This window comes from Oreochromis aureus, linkage group 3 (genome assembly GCF_013358895.1).
Source record: "Oreochromis aureus strain Israel breed Guangdong linkage group 3, ZZ_aureus, whole genome shotgun sequence".
NCBI lineage: Eukaryota > Metazoa > Chordata > Actinopteri > Cichliformes > Cichlidae > Oreochromis > Oreochromis aureus.
Window position 1 is genome coordinate 76000317 of NC_052944.1, and position 14888 is coordinate 76015204.

The window sequence follows — 14888 nt, forward strand, 5'->3', positions numbered from 1 at the left end:
AGTTCTCAACCCTGTTGTCACTGTGGGGGTGTGAAAGAGTTTCTCTGTGACCTTTGTGAAAAAACTTCCAATCATCAACGGGACCTAAAACCACATCAACGTAGACACACTGGAGACAAAATGAACTATTGCAAAGAATGTGGGAGAGGCTTCCACACACCAAGTACATTAAAAATACATGAACTCTTCCACAGTGGGGTCAAAAAGCACATCTGTGACCAGTGTGTGTCATCCTTCACCACTGCATGTGAGCTTATAGACAAAGCATAAGTGAATCCACACAGGAGAGACACCATACAAGTGCAGACACTGTGACAAAAGCTTCTCACAATCAGGTTATCGTAACAAACATGAACGTACACACATGGAAGTGAACTTCAGCTGTGACCAGTGTGACAAGAGCTTCAGGAATCTCAGTTCATACTCCGAACACAAACGATTCCACGCTGTAAATAAACTGTTTCACTGTTACCAATGTGCAAAAACATTCACTTCATTATCTGCTCTGTGCAAACATCAGCCTGATCATGCAGGACTGAAATCACTGGATCACAATGAATCTGAAGAGAGAGAAAGATCCTCTTCTGGTTTCAGGGTCAGACTTAAAAACCTTGAGATCAGGCTCCACAGAGTTCAGATGGAATCTCCTGTAAAGAGTGTCAGCTGATGTCACACTTGGATCTGATGAGGTAGCTCTGATTTCTGGAGCTGCAGTGAATAATCCTGAATGTTACGTTTAGGAAGCTGCATGTATAGGAAGGAATGTATAGTAGGAATGTCTTTTTTCTCTTTGTTTAACCAAACTGGTATTCTATCAAAAATCACATATGGATATGTAAATCATTTCTTTTATTTGAGCTTTTTTAGCTTTTCCAAAATTAACTTATTTTTTATGTTTTCATTGCATTTTTCAACTCAGTTAAATTTCAATTCTTCATTCATATTTAATATTCTGCTGTGGTAGAATCTTCTCTTAAATCCTTTTTCTCCCAAAACTGCAAATTATTACAAAGCAGTTGCTCTTAAAACTTCCAAAATGAGCTAAATCTGTCCACCAGCTTTGAAACAACAGCTGCTGTGACTTTGTGTCCAGAAAAAAGAAACTCAAGCTGAACTGGTTTTGGGCTGTACTTCCATGTAATACCATTTTTTTTTTACCAGAAGATGGAGCAGTGAGGCTCTGTAACCTTAATTTAATTAGGGAAGGAACACAATATTCACAGTGGCAGCAAAGAACTGTTAAAAGTTAAAAACAGCAGCACACATCAGGACCATTTTAAAGATCACAGGTGACTACTTTTAGTTAATTCAAATCCTATTAAACATCTATTTTTGGCTCCTCCTTTCACTTTAGTGTATTTACTGTATCCTTTGTTTGTCCACGTTGTTTTTTAATGAATTCATTTTGATCCACATGTTCTGCAGCTGTTTTCCTGTTGATCTGAAGTTTGTATTATGAAATCCTGATCATGTTTAAGCGTTAGTTATATTTGATGAACTCTGTGTAAAGTTTATCTTATTAAACGGTTTGATGTGAAAAATAAAGAAATGGTTTCACAACAAGTAGTTTGAGCCATTATTTCAGATTCAAACTAATTTAAATGTTTTTAGTGGTACATGTGGAGGTTTATCAGAGGAGGAGACTTGGCTGCTCTCGGCACGGTTCATGCAGCTCATTAAAAACCCTGAAATGATCTTAAGAAAAAGATGTTTGAGTTTTCTTAAAAACAAGATGTGGGCATGAAGTTTTCAGACAGTGTGTTTAAGATGCTTTGTGATTAACATCTCACACATTCCAATAAAGCAGATGTTCCTGCATTGCAACAGTAGTTTGCAGATGTGTTCATTCCCCCGACCATCTGCAAGACTCTCATGCAGCACCAATTTGAAACGCAGCCTGGTGTGAAAGTGTGTTCATGGCCCTACAGGTTGCCTGAGCACAAGAGACAAATTGTGCAAAAGGAATTGGCTGAAATGGGGAAAATGCTGTTATCATAGGATGAAATGAGGATTTGTTCCTCAGTGTTTGGTCTCCTATCTGTTTGCCATATGATTTGTCCCAGCTGTTGAGAGGGGCCGGTTGTCTTTAAGGTGGTAATTAAGAAGTGAGCGCAGGGTTTTATACGGTTCTGTGATGATTGTCACAAAGCGAAGGTCTCATGGTTTGATGCTTATCCCATGCCCCGGGTTGACCTGACTGTATAAGCACTGCTTGTTTTTATGATGTTGGATTTAACTACCGCCTACTGGCAGATTCCCTTGTCTGCAGAGTCCAAAGACAAAAACAGCCTTCTCTACTCTGTATGGTTTGTACCATTCGTCACACTTCTGTTAGGCTTGTCTGAAGCCCCGGGCATTTTTCAGAACCTCTTGTAGCGATAGCTGCGTCCTCACACTGCATATGCTGTTTGCTACCTGGATGATGTTGTCATTCATAGTGAAACCTCGGTGGAGCATGTGCAGTTGGTGGTCATGGTACCAAAAGTGTATGGTTGGATGGAGGGACCGTACAGTATTTGGGTACAATTTGGGAGCTGGGCATGTGCATCCACACGTAGATAAAACAGCAGCCATCGCATCCTGCCTTTGTCCAGCAAAAAAGAACATCCTGATAATAATGAATTACAATATTCCCGACTACAAGTAATAAATGCATGAACGCATGAATGCAGCATCACTCTGAGACAGGATATTTCTGATTTAAAAGATATTGCAGCAATGGAAGAAAGCAGTCTTAAATATTTGCTTTATATTTCCATTAAAGGAGAAGTCCTGGTCAAAATGACTCTAAGATTCCATATAGTGTTACTGGAGGCCAAGGTATTGCATCCAGAAAAGAATAAAATCCTTAGTTGTTGTTAAAATGGGCACAGTGCTTCCCCCATGCATTACCAAAGATTCACATCAAACTCATCCCATTCTTGATTGCTTTAATGAACATTTTTTATTGTCACAGTTTGATACTGATGATTTCTTGTGATCACTCCTTTAGTTTAAACCCAGTGACAGTATGAAGTTATTATGTTTGTTTTCATGTAAGTATCTACACTTATGCTATCTATCTATACTTGGTCTATATATATATATGTGTATACATATATATATACACACATATATACTTACATATGTATATATATACATACATATTGACGCTAACAGTCCTTTAGCATCTGTAATGACACTTGTAAATTGTCCTTTTTCCACGTGTGCCCAGCTCGACGGCACTCATGTCGGACAGCTCGGGTCGTGTCGTTCAGCCTGCGCTTTAGTGTTAGAATGCCTGGATTTTAATCAGTCGACAGCGCCGAGCAGCAGCGTGAGGTTTAACAGAGGTAAAGGCAAGAGGAACTTCAAACAGCACAGGACTGTGGCCAGAAAACACATCATCAGAGATCTCTACATAAAAAACAAAAAGAAAACACAACATGAGATAAAACAAGATCAAGTGTGTGTCCACATTCATGTGTAGGACCGGTCACACATTGCACCACATTAAAAGAATCAATAAGGCTTTAAAAGCCCTTTGCCATGGGCATATCAGGACAACACACATGGATATTAAAACCCCCAACAATCAGGGGCGGATCTAGAGAAATTTTCTTAAGGTGGCATGAGGGTGGCAAAGAAATCAAATGGGGTGGCAAAATCAAAGCCTCCCCCCTCCCCCCAAACACATATGCAGGTGGTTACATATGGTTAAAATGATTCAATTGCGATAAGTATATACATTTTTCATATAAATATTTTCTATAACTTAATTATTCTCTGTAGCCCACATAATTAAACACTTTAGTTAGAATCAAAACTCACATTTTTTATGTATGTACTGTATAGCCTGTATAATAAATATATATGTAGCCCAACAAGTATAAAATCCAGAAAGCTACACAACTTGGGGCAGTTCATTTACAAACACAAGTCTAACTTAAGTTTCACACTGTTTTTTGTTAGAAAACAATCACATTGTTAGATGCTTAAATTACACAAAATGTCAGAAATCTGCACTGTCATGAACAAAAATTTAAACCTAATTTTTCATGATTTCTTGGATCAACCCACTGAGGTCTGAAATACAACCGGCCATTTTGACTCCTTTTGAGTTTACGTTTGTATTTCACCCTGAAATTGTTTCATTTTAGTTTTTTCCCCCTTGCCTTGTTTGGTATCTTTTCAGCTCAACTGAATTTAGTTGTTTTTTTTTTCACTGACATACTGCATTAGTATTACTGATCTGAAATCACACAAAGAACTTAAAATGCTAGTAGTTTTTTTACTATAAAAAAAAGTCACAGACATGTTGAGTCATTTTTTCTAACTTGAAATGCAAATATAAATTGTACATTTTGTAAACATATAGAACTATTTATTTAAAAATGCAGCCAATACACCTGCCTTTTGTTTTCATTTTATGCAACCATTTAAAAATATTAGTAAAACTAAAATGAGAGAACAATCAGGTTTTGCAATAAGATGCCCCACAAATGATGTTTGCCAGTTAAAAAAAAGTTTGTCCATCAAAAGACAGGAGAACAGCACAGGGATAAACCTGCAGGCCTGACAACAGGAGGTGTATCACTCCGCTGGTTTTCTACGTAGTGACAGTGTTTACGTTGCAAATGTGCCTTTGTGACATTCATTAGTGCCCTCAATGACACACAAAACAAAACGACTACACAACAGAACAGCTACACAAGACAACACAACACACTAACTGTACACTTCACACTAAACAGTCACAAATCGGCCACATCTAAAAACTCTCTCTCTCACTCGCTCTCTCTCGCTGCCGTTACCGTCACTCCCAAAACTCTCCCTCTTCCTAAACGACCAAATCCCACGTGTTGACTTTAAAAAAATAAAAATAAAAAATTGGTTGACATGGTGCATTTTAACACCGATAGGAAAGCGGTGGCTTTTTTTCCTTTCTTAACTGTTTTCGCGCTGTCCTTATAAAACGCTAAAAACGCACATACACAAAAACGTGACAACAGTATTTAGAACAAAGCATGGCTTATATATATTATCATAACTCTGGATTTACTGGCCTGTAATTAAAATTTAAAAACTTTGAAGTCTGAAATTTGGGCTGAAACAGAGACTCAGCGTAGCTGCAGCTTGTTGCTATGTCAGTTTAAAATAGTCATGTGATTTGGAGGTGCAGCATGTCCGTGGACCACAGAGGATTAATAACACTCACCTTCATTCCATTTCCAGAGTGTAACATTCACCCACCTGTGTAAAATCCGAAATTCCCATGGTGTTGTTCAGAATGTGCTCTGGCACAATCATAAGCATCGCTTGCTACTGAAAACAAGAAAAAAAGCGGTCCACTATGGGCTGCACCATTTGTTGATGGTGGAGGGGGGAAGGGGGGACGACACTATCCATTATATTCAGTTTTAGCATTTATATTCACTGCTGACTGTAACTACGCTCAAACTGTTAATGCTATCTTATTTTAATAAACAACACCATCATATGCAAAACTGGGGTGGCACTTGGGGGGTGGCAAGGGATCATTTTAGGGTGGCACTTGCCACCCCATGCCACCCTTCTAGATCCGCCCCTGCCAACAATAAGAACACAATCATATTTTAGCATGTATTCAGCCAAGATGTCAGCAAGTCCTTCACAAAGTACTTATTGTATTATGTATTTAATTTTATATGTTACAGAAGTGACAGGTTTATAAAGCGAGGCAAATTATTGTGATGTCACAATTGCAGGACGATCTACTAACAGTGTGCTTTAACCTCTCTATGAAGAAGCCACTCCAGTTCAGTAAAACTCAGCTTGAGAGCAGCTGTGAACAGCTGATTGTTCGATGTGTTAAAGAACAGAAAACATTATTTCCCATCAGACCATGAGCAACATTCAGGCATGTAACACAGTAACACTTTTATGTTTTACATATTCAGCAGAGAGTTAGCTGTGTGCACTATTAAAAAATAAAAAGCATAATTAATTTCAGCTTCATATAAACTGTATTTTGTAGGAAAAATAAGTGGGGCTCACCTCAAAACAGCTTGAGGACTGACTGGAGAGTTTTAGGACAGTCTCTTCAGTAAATCTAGCAGCTCTTTAACATCAAAAGACGTGTTTGAGCTGCTGCAGATGTTAGTAAATCTGACCCTAACTGTTCCTTCTTTTTTAAAATTCAAACTTAATAATGAAGCAATATTTTTAACAGACTGTTCTCGTTTATATGACCTCCATAAAACAACAGGGTTAGAACACATTGTTACGAAATAAGATGTTTGTTTTGTAGTCCATCTTCAGCACAATGTAGTTTCAACAGCCGGACATCCGGTGTGACATTGGTACAGAGAGACGAGTGTAAGGCTGTGTCCCAATTCAGGGTATGCACGCTTGAAGTACGCATTTCAAGTGCGAATACGTCACCGCCACGCGACGACGGCTGTCCCAATTCAAAGTGCACTTCAAATGCATACTCCAAATGCGCCGTCGCTTTCCGCAAATATCAAGCGTGGTCCGGTGCACGCTTCGTGGTCCCATATATCCCACAATTCATAGCGCGGCGGTGGGTGTGGATAATTTTGCCGCAAAATACGGCAGAAAGGGAGCGGCTGAAGAGTGAACTGTCAAAAGTAAGTACTGAATATTATGTCACTTATTTATGTGCGAATGTTTAAGAACATTAAAACATTACTGTTGGCCACATGTCGGCAAAGTTATGTGACATTAGTGATGTTTGTACTTTCAGTGTCAGCTTGGTTTTAAAGCCTCTACTTCTAAATATATATATAGCTGACCTTAATCTTACAGAGAATGTGATGATTTTATGGATAATTAAAGTCAGTCATATATCCACAAACACAACAAGCTGAAAGTCAGTGATGCTGCTCGGTTTGCAGTCCTGAATATCACGGCACAAGCAGGATTCACTGCACTGTTAATGTTAGCTATGTTATATTGCTGCCTCTGTTCGGTGGTGTCGAGCCAAACGGACTTTAACGTGTGTTTGAACGAGCTGACGGTTCACTCGTTAAGCTGAAAGAAAGATGCTTTAATCACAGGAGTCACACATGTGTCCACTGTACCATCTGGGAACTCTTCTTGTTTAGCACTCGTAATAACACAAACACTAAATCCTCCTTCTTTTGTGCTGTTTTGTAGCAGTGTATACACCTGAGACTGTCACCTGTCTGTCTGTCCTGCACTCTCTCTCTGTTTCTTTCTCTCTGATTGTGGAATAAAAGTATGAACATGTGTTTATAAGTTACACTTGTGTTTGAATCCTGCAGCTTATCACACATTTGATTTCCATGTGTGACAACTGCAAGTGTCCAGAGTGAGGACAGACTGAGGGACCCACTGCTGCACATCATCTGTGAGGCTTTGCACCCCTGATGATCCACCAGGACAAACTCAGCAGTGTGTGAGGAAGAGGAGGAGGAAGAGCCAGCAGCAGCTGACAGATGGAGAGAATAGACAGTGTGTTCCCTGTTTGTGAAGGACTGCTAGAAACATTTAAAATAACTAATTGTCTGTCCTGAATCAGTCTTATTAGGTAATGTTCAAATAATGTTATCATTCCAGTGTTTTCAGTGTGGGAGAAAGTACTCAGAGCCTTCAAGTTACACACTATGAAAGGCAGCAACAAGTTTAATATTCAGAAACCTAAAGTATGTATCAGCAGCAGAATGGAGCTAAAAATAAATGTTTGTTTCAGTTCTATGAAGCTTTGAGTATTTTGGATTAGTAGCACTGCTGTGTTTGTTGCATCATATTGTTGTAATTGTTTATATGCTTTATATATTCTGAGGTAAGTTGATCTATAGTGTTACATCATATTCTATAAGGCTGTTATGTGTTTGTGTACTTTCTGCCCAGTTTGACCCATTTAGCAGAAGTCAGCCTGTTTAAGGCTCTGATATCTATTCTGTATGACTTAAAGCAGTTATGACATGCTCTGATTTTCTCACCCAATAAAGGAATATTTCATATATCAGTCTGATCTTCATTCTATCAGAAACAGTTATCACAGCTCGTACATTTTCTTTTTACACATATATGTAAGCATTGAGCCAAATTTAGTAATGCCAACATATTGAAAGAACAATGTTTGTCTCTTATATATAATACATCTGTATATACACTGTCAGAGATACTTGTCTTTGAGTGAAGATTTAAGGTGATAGGAAATATAAATAACTGCTACTTGCATCTTTGACCCAGAGTTCAAGCTCATATATGTGTGTGTGTATATATATATATATATATATATAATCTGACAATACATATAATATTGTCCATATTATATTAACATTACCACAGTGAGATGACTTTAGTCTCATGAACAACATTAGCTAATTATTATTTACTAACTAATCTTGAAATGACTGTTCAGTACAGAAATGAAGCCCAACTATCATGTTTTACAGTCCTGTGGTCTCAACTAATCTAAGTGATGTCATGACAAAAATGAACGAACAACAAAACATTTTTTCTCCTTCATTTCTGTCACACAAAGCTGTGTGAAACATTTCTCGCGGTTAGTATCATGGTTGCTAGGCAACCTGAACAGCGCGACGAAGGCTAGACCGTCCCATTTCACAAGCCTCGCACTTCCGCACTTCCCGTACTTGTAGTACGCACCGTACGTAGTACGCGTAGTGTGCGTACTTCAAGCGTGCATACCCCTAGGCCGTTTATCAATGCCCAAGTACGCGAGTACGTACTCGCGTGCTCGGTGAGTACGTACCCGCCGAGAACGCACGGGAGTACGTACCCGCCGAGAACGCGAGCACGGACTCGTTGGCCGTTTCTCAATTCTCAAGTACGCGAGCACGGACTCGTGATTTGTACAGTCGGAACACCAGCGTACGTGATGACACAGGTCACAGGTCCGGAGTTTTTACTGCCGTCCCCTCTTAATGTAACTGTAAGTAACATGTTATGAAGCTTACCTTTAATCACAGCCAAACCGGTTTACTCAGGAACAAATAACACACTGAAATAAACCAAACATTAACATTTAGAAGTGATCTAAGTGACTTATATATCATTTTTAACCTCAGTAGTGAAACCTCTATTAATAAAAATAGTGTACATGTACATACGTGTACATACCTTAATAAAAACAAGCAGGTGAGATGTTAGAACGCTTTTATTTCTATTCTAGTGGACACTCAATACTATAGACAGCTGCTGGGGTTTCTTTAACCTCAGTAGTGAGAAGACCGCGAGCGGGGGGGGGGGCGATGTGCCGGGAGTCCGCTGTTGAGTTTTGGACGAAATGCATTCTGGGATATATAGCTGTCCCAAGTCTACACCGATGCATGCTCGATAAAATGGGCGGATCGAGAACACATCCGGGACTTTTTCGCGTTCTCGGCGTGATGCGTACTTCGAATTGGAACAGTACTTGGTCTCCGACTGATGACGTATCACGAGTACACGAGAACGCAAGTACGCACAAGTACGCATATTGATAAACGCCCCTAGCCTAAGGCTGTTCCAGTTCTCAGCACCGCTCCTCTCTTTTCCTGAGTCCTTAGCAGTTGTCCTCCCCACGATGACGTTTTCATTGAGGCCAAGGAAAAGAGTTTAGGAAAAGGAGATGGACTGCACTAGGGCATGTGATGTATTTCCGTTTCCAAATACTACCGCTTGGACGTTTACGGTATGTTTGTTTATCTATCGGTAGCTATGCTAATGTCACTTCAGAATGAGTATAAAGAGAAAAGTATTTAAAACAGAACATTTTCAAAAACAGGAGAAGAAATACTCCGAGCATTGCTGTGTCCCACTTTGTTCGGCTTCAGCCAAATTTAACGGCATACTAAGTTTTCATGGCTTTCCGACCCATTCCGACTTGAGAAGACAATGGCTGGTAAACATACGCCGGGATCATTTCACGATTACCTCTCACACCAGGGTCTGCAGCAGACACTTTGCCAGTGATCAACTCATAGAGCCAACAACCCTTGATGGTCGAAGGCGGCTTATTAAAGGTGCTGTACCAACACTTTTTGAGTGGAATGGCTTTAAAGTTGAACCACGCGGCGTAGTGTTTGGGAGAGAACGGAGCAATGCCTTGAACTAGTTCCTGCTGACGATCAAGAAGAGCACAGTCTTACAAGAGATCATGACTACTGCTCAGTCCCTGAGCCGTCTGCATTGGACATATCTGCATCAGCTGCAGAAGACCTGTCCAAAGACGTGGAGACTCTGAGGAAGGAAATACAGGAGTTACGTGTCCAGCGAGAATTTGGGTTACAGCGTTTTGCTGGCTCCGACACTGACATCCGATACTATGCCAGATACACTTAAGCTCTATTCCAGCTAATTGTTTAAAATATACCAAGGTCACCATCAGTTGAATTTCGAAAGTGTTTCCAGTCTTAATGAAAACAAAATAGATATTTACTTTTTCTCTGCTGATTGTATGTTTCATGTAGATGCTTTAGTATTTCAACAATATGCTACAGGTAAAATACAACACCAAATAGACTGTTAATCAGACTATGTTATACAGCATACCATTAGCATATTTGTCACAGTTTACATTATTTTTATGTCAGTGTGTAATGTTAATTAATGATTGGCACGATGTATGTCTCTCTCGTGAATAGATTTCCAAGCTATGATCATTTGATGGCATTTTGGTTTTTGATTGAGCCTTGCATCTATAAAATGATCCGGGTTTCAAGAGCCAAGTCAGCTGCCAATAGGAACGAAGAAGTGTTGACACCTGCACGCACATCAACGGTAGGTTATGGGTTTGTTGGTAGTTTGAACTAAAGGTGTAATGTTAATGCATTATGTACAATTACATTATGTACAATAGCATACATACACAGGTGTATGTATGATAAAGGACTCAGCATCCTTTACATACATACACCTGTGTACTACAGCACCTCATTGTTTACCCCATGGTACAGTATGGTATGCATAACCATTACAAAACATTTAGCCAAGAAAAGCATAATTTTACTAGTTCATAGCTTAAGGAGTAACATTTTCCCCTTTTGTTTTCACCTTCCAGAGGCAGCTGCTACAGCCAATTGACGAGTTCTTTCTCTTCCTGGTTTTCCTGTCAGTTGGTTTGAAGGAGAGGGACCTGGCACACCGATTTAACATACACCAGTCCACAGTGAGCCGCATTATTGCAACATGGACAAATTTTCTTGCCACTGCACTGGGGTCTCAATGCATCTGGCTTACACGTGAAGAAGTGCAAGCTTACCTCCTGAGGAATTCAAAGATTTCTCAGACACCCAGATGATCCTTGACTGTACAGAGCTGAGGTGTCAGACACCATCCTCACCACTTCTCCAAAGTGAAATGTACTCTTCGTACAAATCCCACTGTACGATCAAAGCCCTGGTTGGCATAGCTCCACATGGTCCAGTGACATTCATCTCTAATCTGTATGCTGGTTCGGTTAGTGACAAGGAACTATTCAAACAATCAGGCATTGCTGAGAAGTTGACTGAAGACATCACCGATTGTTGTAAATGCAAAGTGTACCGCCCACCTTTTCTATCTAAGCAGAAGCAGATGCCAGCATACCAGGTTAAGGAGACGCAGGCCATAGCCAGACTCAGGGTACATGTGGAGCGAGTCATTAGGAGGATAAAACAGAACAAACTTTTTGATAGCATCATTACCATGTCACATGTTTACAATATCAACCAACTGCTTGCAGTAGCATGTATGTTGTGAAATTACCAGAAAACACCATTAGTTAAAAAATGGGTTAAGTGTGACAAGATGGACTTTTCCCAAGACACCAGTGCCAGTACAACTTATGGAAAATGACCTGCAGCTGAGGCCACTACAGTTGCATTTCTTCCTTGACAAAACTTGATTACAGAACTGGTACTTGAGTGCTGATTGTTGAGTTCCAGTTATTGATCATTCTAATTCATTGCAAATGTTGAATGTTAATAATACTGTTTAATTATACTACTATATTACTATTCATATTCAACAAAATTGTTTATCAAAATTATAAAGTAAATCACTAAATCGTTTTAAAATCATAAGTGACATTGTGCTTTTGTAACATCCAAAATACCATTTGTCATTTTCTTCATTCAGTTGTGTTATTGTCTAAATGTATGTCAGTATGCTAGGCATGGATTTTAAATACTTACCATGTAAATAAGTTTTGCACAAATTCAATGTTTTAATGTGTGTGTTTAAAAACTGAAATTGATGCCATTGCTTAAATAACAGTTTATTGATTTCACATAAAAGTAACATGTAACAACAAAAATATTCATGGAATACTTTGCAAATAAAACATCAGTTATTTTGTTCCAGCCAGCCTGAAGGATCTGTTTTCCTTTTGCTATGTTTTCACTGTTCATTTTTCCAAACACAGGTATCTTGGCATATATATGTAAAAAAAAAAAAAAGTAGTCAGCCTTTTCTCTGATTGCATTGTGCACATCTGTATCCATGTATATTCTTTGCACCACTGATGAGCAGTTGTCCTTGCAACCTTTTCTCTCTGATTGTGGAATAAAAGTATGAACATGTGTTTATAAGTTACACTTGTGTTTGAATCCTGCAGCTTATCACACATTTGATTTCCATGTGTGACAACTGCAAGTGTCCAGAGTGAGGACAGACTGAGGGACCCACTGCTGCACATCATCTGTGAGGCTTTGCACCCCTGATGATCCACCAGGACAAACTCAGCAGTGTGTGAGGAAGAGGAGGAGGAAGAGCCAGCAGCAGCTGACAGATGGAGAGAATAGACAGACTGTTCCCTGTTTGTGAAGGACTGCTAGGAAAATTTAAAATAACTAATTGTCTGTCCTGAATCAGCCTTATTAGGTAATGTTCAAATAATGTTATCATCCCAGTGTTTTCAGTGTCGGAGAAAGTACTCAGGGCCTTCAAGTTACACACTATGAAAGGCAGCAACAAGTTTAATGTTCAGAAACCTAAAGTATGTATCAGCAGCAGAATGGAGCTAAAAATAAATGTTTGTTTCAGTTCTATGAAGCTTTGAGTATTTTGGATCAGTAGCACTGCTGTGTTTGTTGCATCATATTGCTGTAATTGTTTATATGCTTTATATATTCTGAGGTAAGTTGATCTATAGTGTTACATCATATTCTATAAGGATGTTATGTGTTTGTATACTTTTGCCAAGTTTGACCCATTTAGCAGAAGTCAGCCTGTTTAAGGCTCTGATATCTATTCTGTATGACTTAAAGCAGTTATGACATGGTCTGATTTTCTCACCCAATAAAGGAATATTTCATATATCAGTCTACTCTTCATTTTATCAGACACAGTTATCACAGCTCGTACATTTGTTTTTATAAATGTTGCAGCTCCTCCAACCTACGGCCGCAGCAGGCTAAACATGAGGACACAGATGATGCACAACAATAAACACATAAAATACACTTCCTGAAGCAGCTACACTGGCTCCCGGTTAAATTTTGCATCCATTTTAAAATAATCCTTTATACATTTAGGGCTATTCATTCTCTCCACCATACCTCTCTGATTTAGTACAGATGAACCTCCCATCCCGGTGCCTCAGATCTTCATCTTCTCCTTTTCTCTCTGTTCCTTCCGCTCGTCTGATTACAATGGGGGGCAGGGCTTTTAGTTGCTCTGCCCCTCGACTTTGGAATTCCTTATCCCCTGACCTCAGAAATATTAGTTCATTCCCTCTTTTTAAGTCCACTCTCAAAACTCATCTGTTTAAAATTGCTTATGTCTAAACCTCTGTAAGTTTTATCTGTTATTCTTATTGCTGTGTATATTCCAGTTTTTGTGTTTTTATTCATTGTACAGTGTCCTTGGGTGCTTTGAAAGGCGCTATTTTAAATAAAATGTAGTATTATTATTATTACTTCTGTAACATTTGCTCCTTTTAGTCCACATGCAACTGTCCAATATACAAATCAGTCTTTTCTTTCCATCCACATCAACACATTGCATTAATTGGTGTGTCTCCATGTTTCTTCAAAACATTACAAAATCCATACGCTGAACTGCACCTTTGCCACACAGCTTCATTCCAAAGCATCAATTTGATGACATTCACTTCATAAAACCTTGGACACACACACACACAATTAACAGGAGCAATATCCCCCACTAATCTGCCTGTTAAACTTAACTAACTCAACCTAGTCTTCCTTACACACTAGCTGTGGGTATTTATGTACCTCCATACCGTCAGCTGTGAGGAAGACAGACTGTCTTAAACACAAACTGCAGTGGTACTCCCAAGCCAATGGCTTCAGCCGCCTGATGCACAATAACTAGAAAGCAAATCAGTACAACGCCTAATACAGCTGTACTGCTGAAAGCTAACAGGGGATTAAGACTCCAAATAGAAATCTGTTTTGTGTCGCCCCAGGCTTACTCTAAAAGCCGTGTGGACTAAGGCAACAGCAAACTATAAAACTCTCATCAATAAAACTCATCTATATATAAATAATACAATAAAATCTACAAACTCTTCTGTTGACAATTTGTTGCGGCTCCTCCAACATACGGCTGCGGCAAGCTAAACATGAGATGTCGCGCAACAATAAACGCATAAAATACACTTCTGTAACATTTGCTCCTTTTATTCCACATGCAACTGTCCAATATACAAATCAGCACATGGGATTAACTATTAAACAAATGCACAGACTGCACAAACAAATAACTGCGACTCACAGCCAATTACCAATTGGCACCAATTACTATGCCAAATAATAGTGATGGCTCGCTTGAAGCTGACGCTCCGGTGAGTGTGTCAAAAAAATCAACACACTGCTTCAGAAGCACTGTGTCGAGGCTTGATTCGTTTGGCCAGAGTCACGTGATCAGTGACGTCCGAAGCTTCATTTAGAACGTAACTGCTACGGTATCTGATTCAATGGTTTATAAGA

At 39.3% G+C, this 14888-nt stretch overlaps 1 long non-coding RNA gene across 1 annotated transcript; it reads left to right on the forward strand.

Annotated features, from left to right (window-relative positions):
* The first annotated feature begins 9437 nt into the window (after positions 1-9437).
* On the forward strand, positions 9438-11213 carry LOC120437638. The gene is made up of 3 exons (XR_005611310.1): positions 9438-10454; positions 10599-10734; positions 11015-11213. It is a non-coding gene; the product is annotated as an uncharacterized LOC120437638 (long non-coding RNA).
* The last annotated feature ends 3675 nt before the right edge of the window (positions 11214-14888 follow it).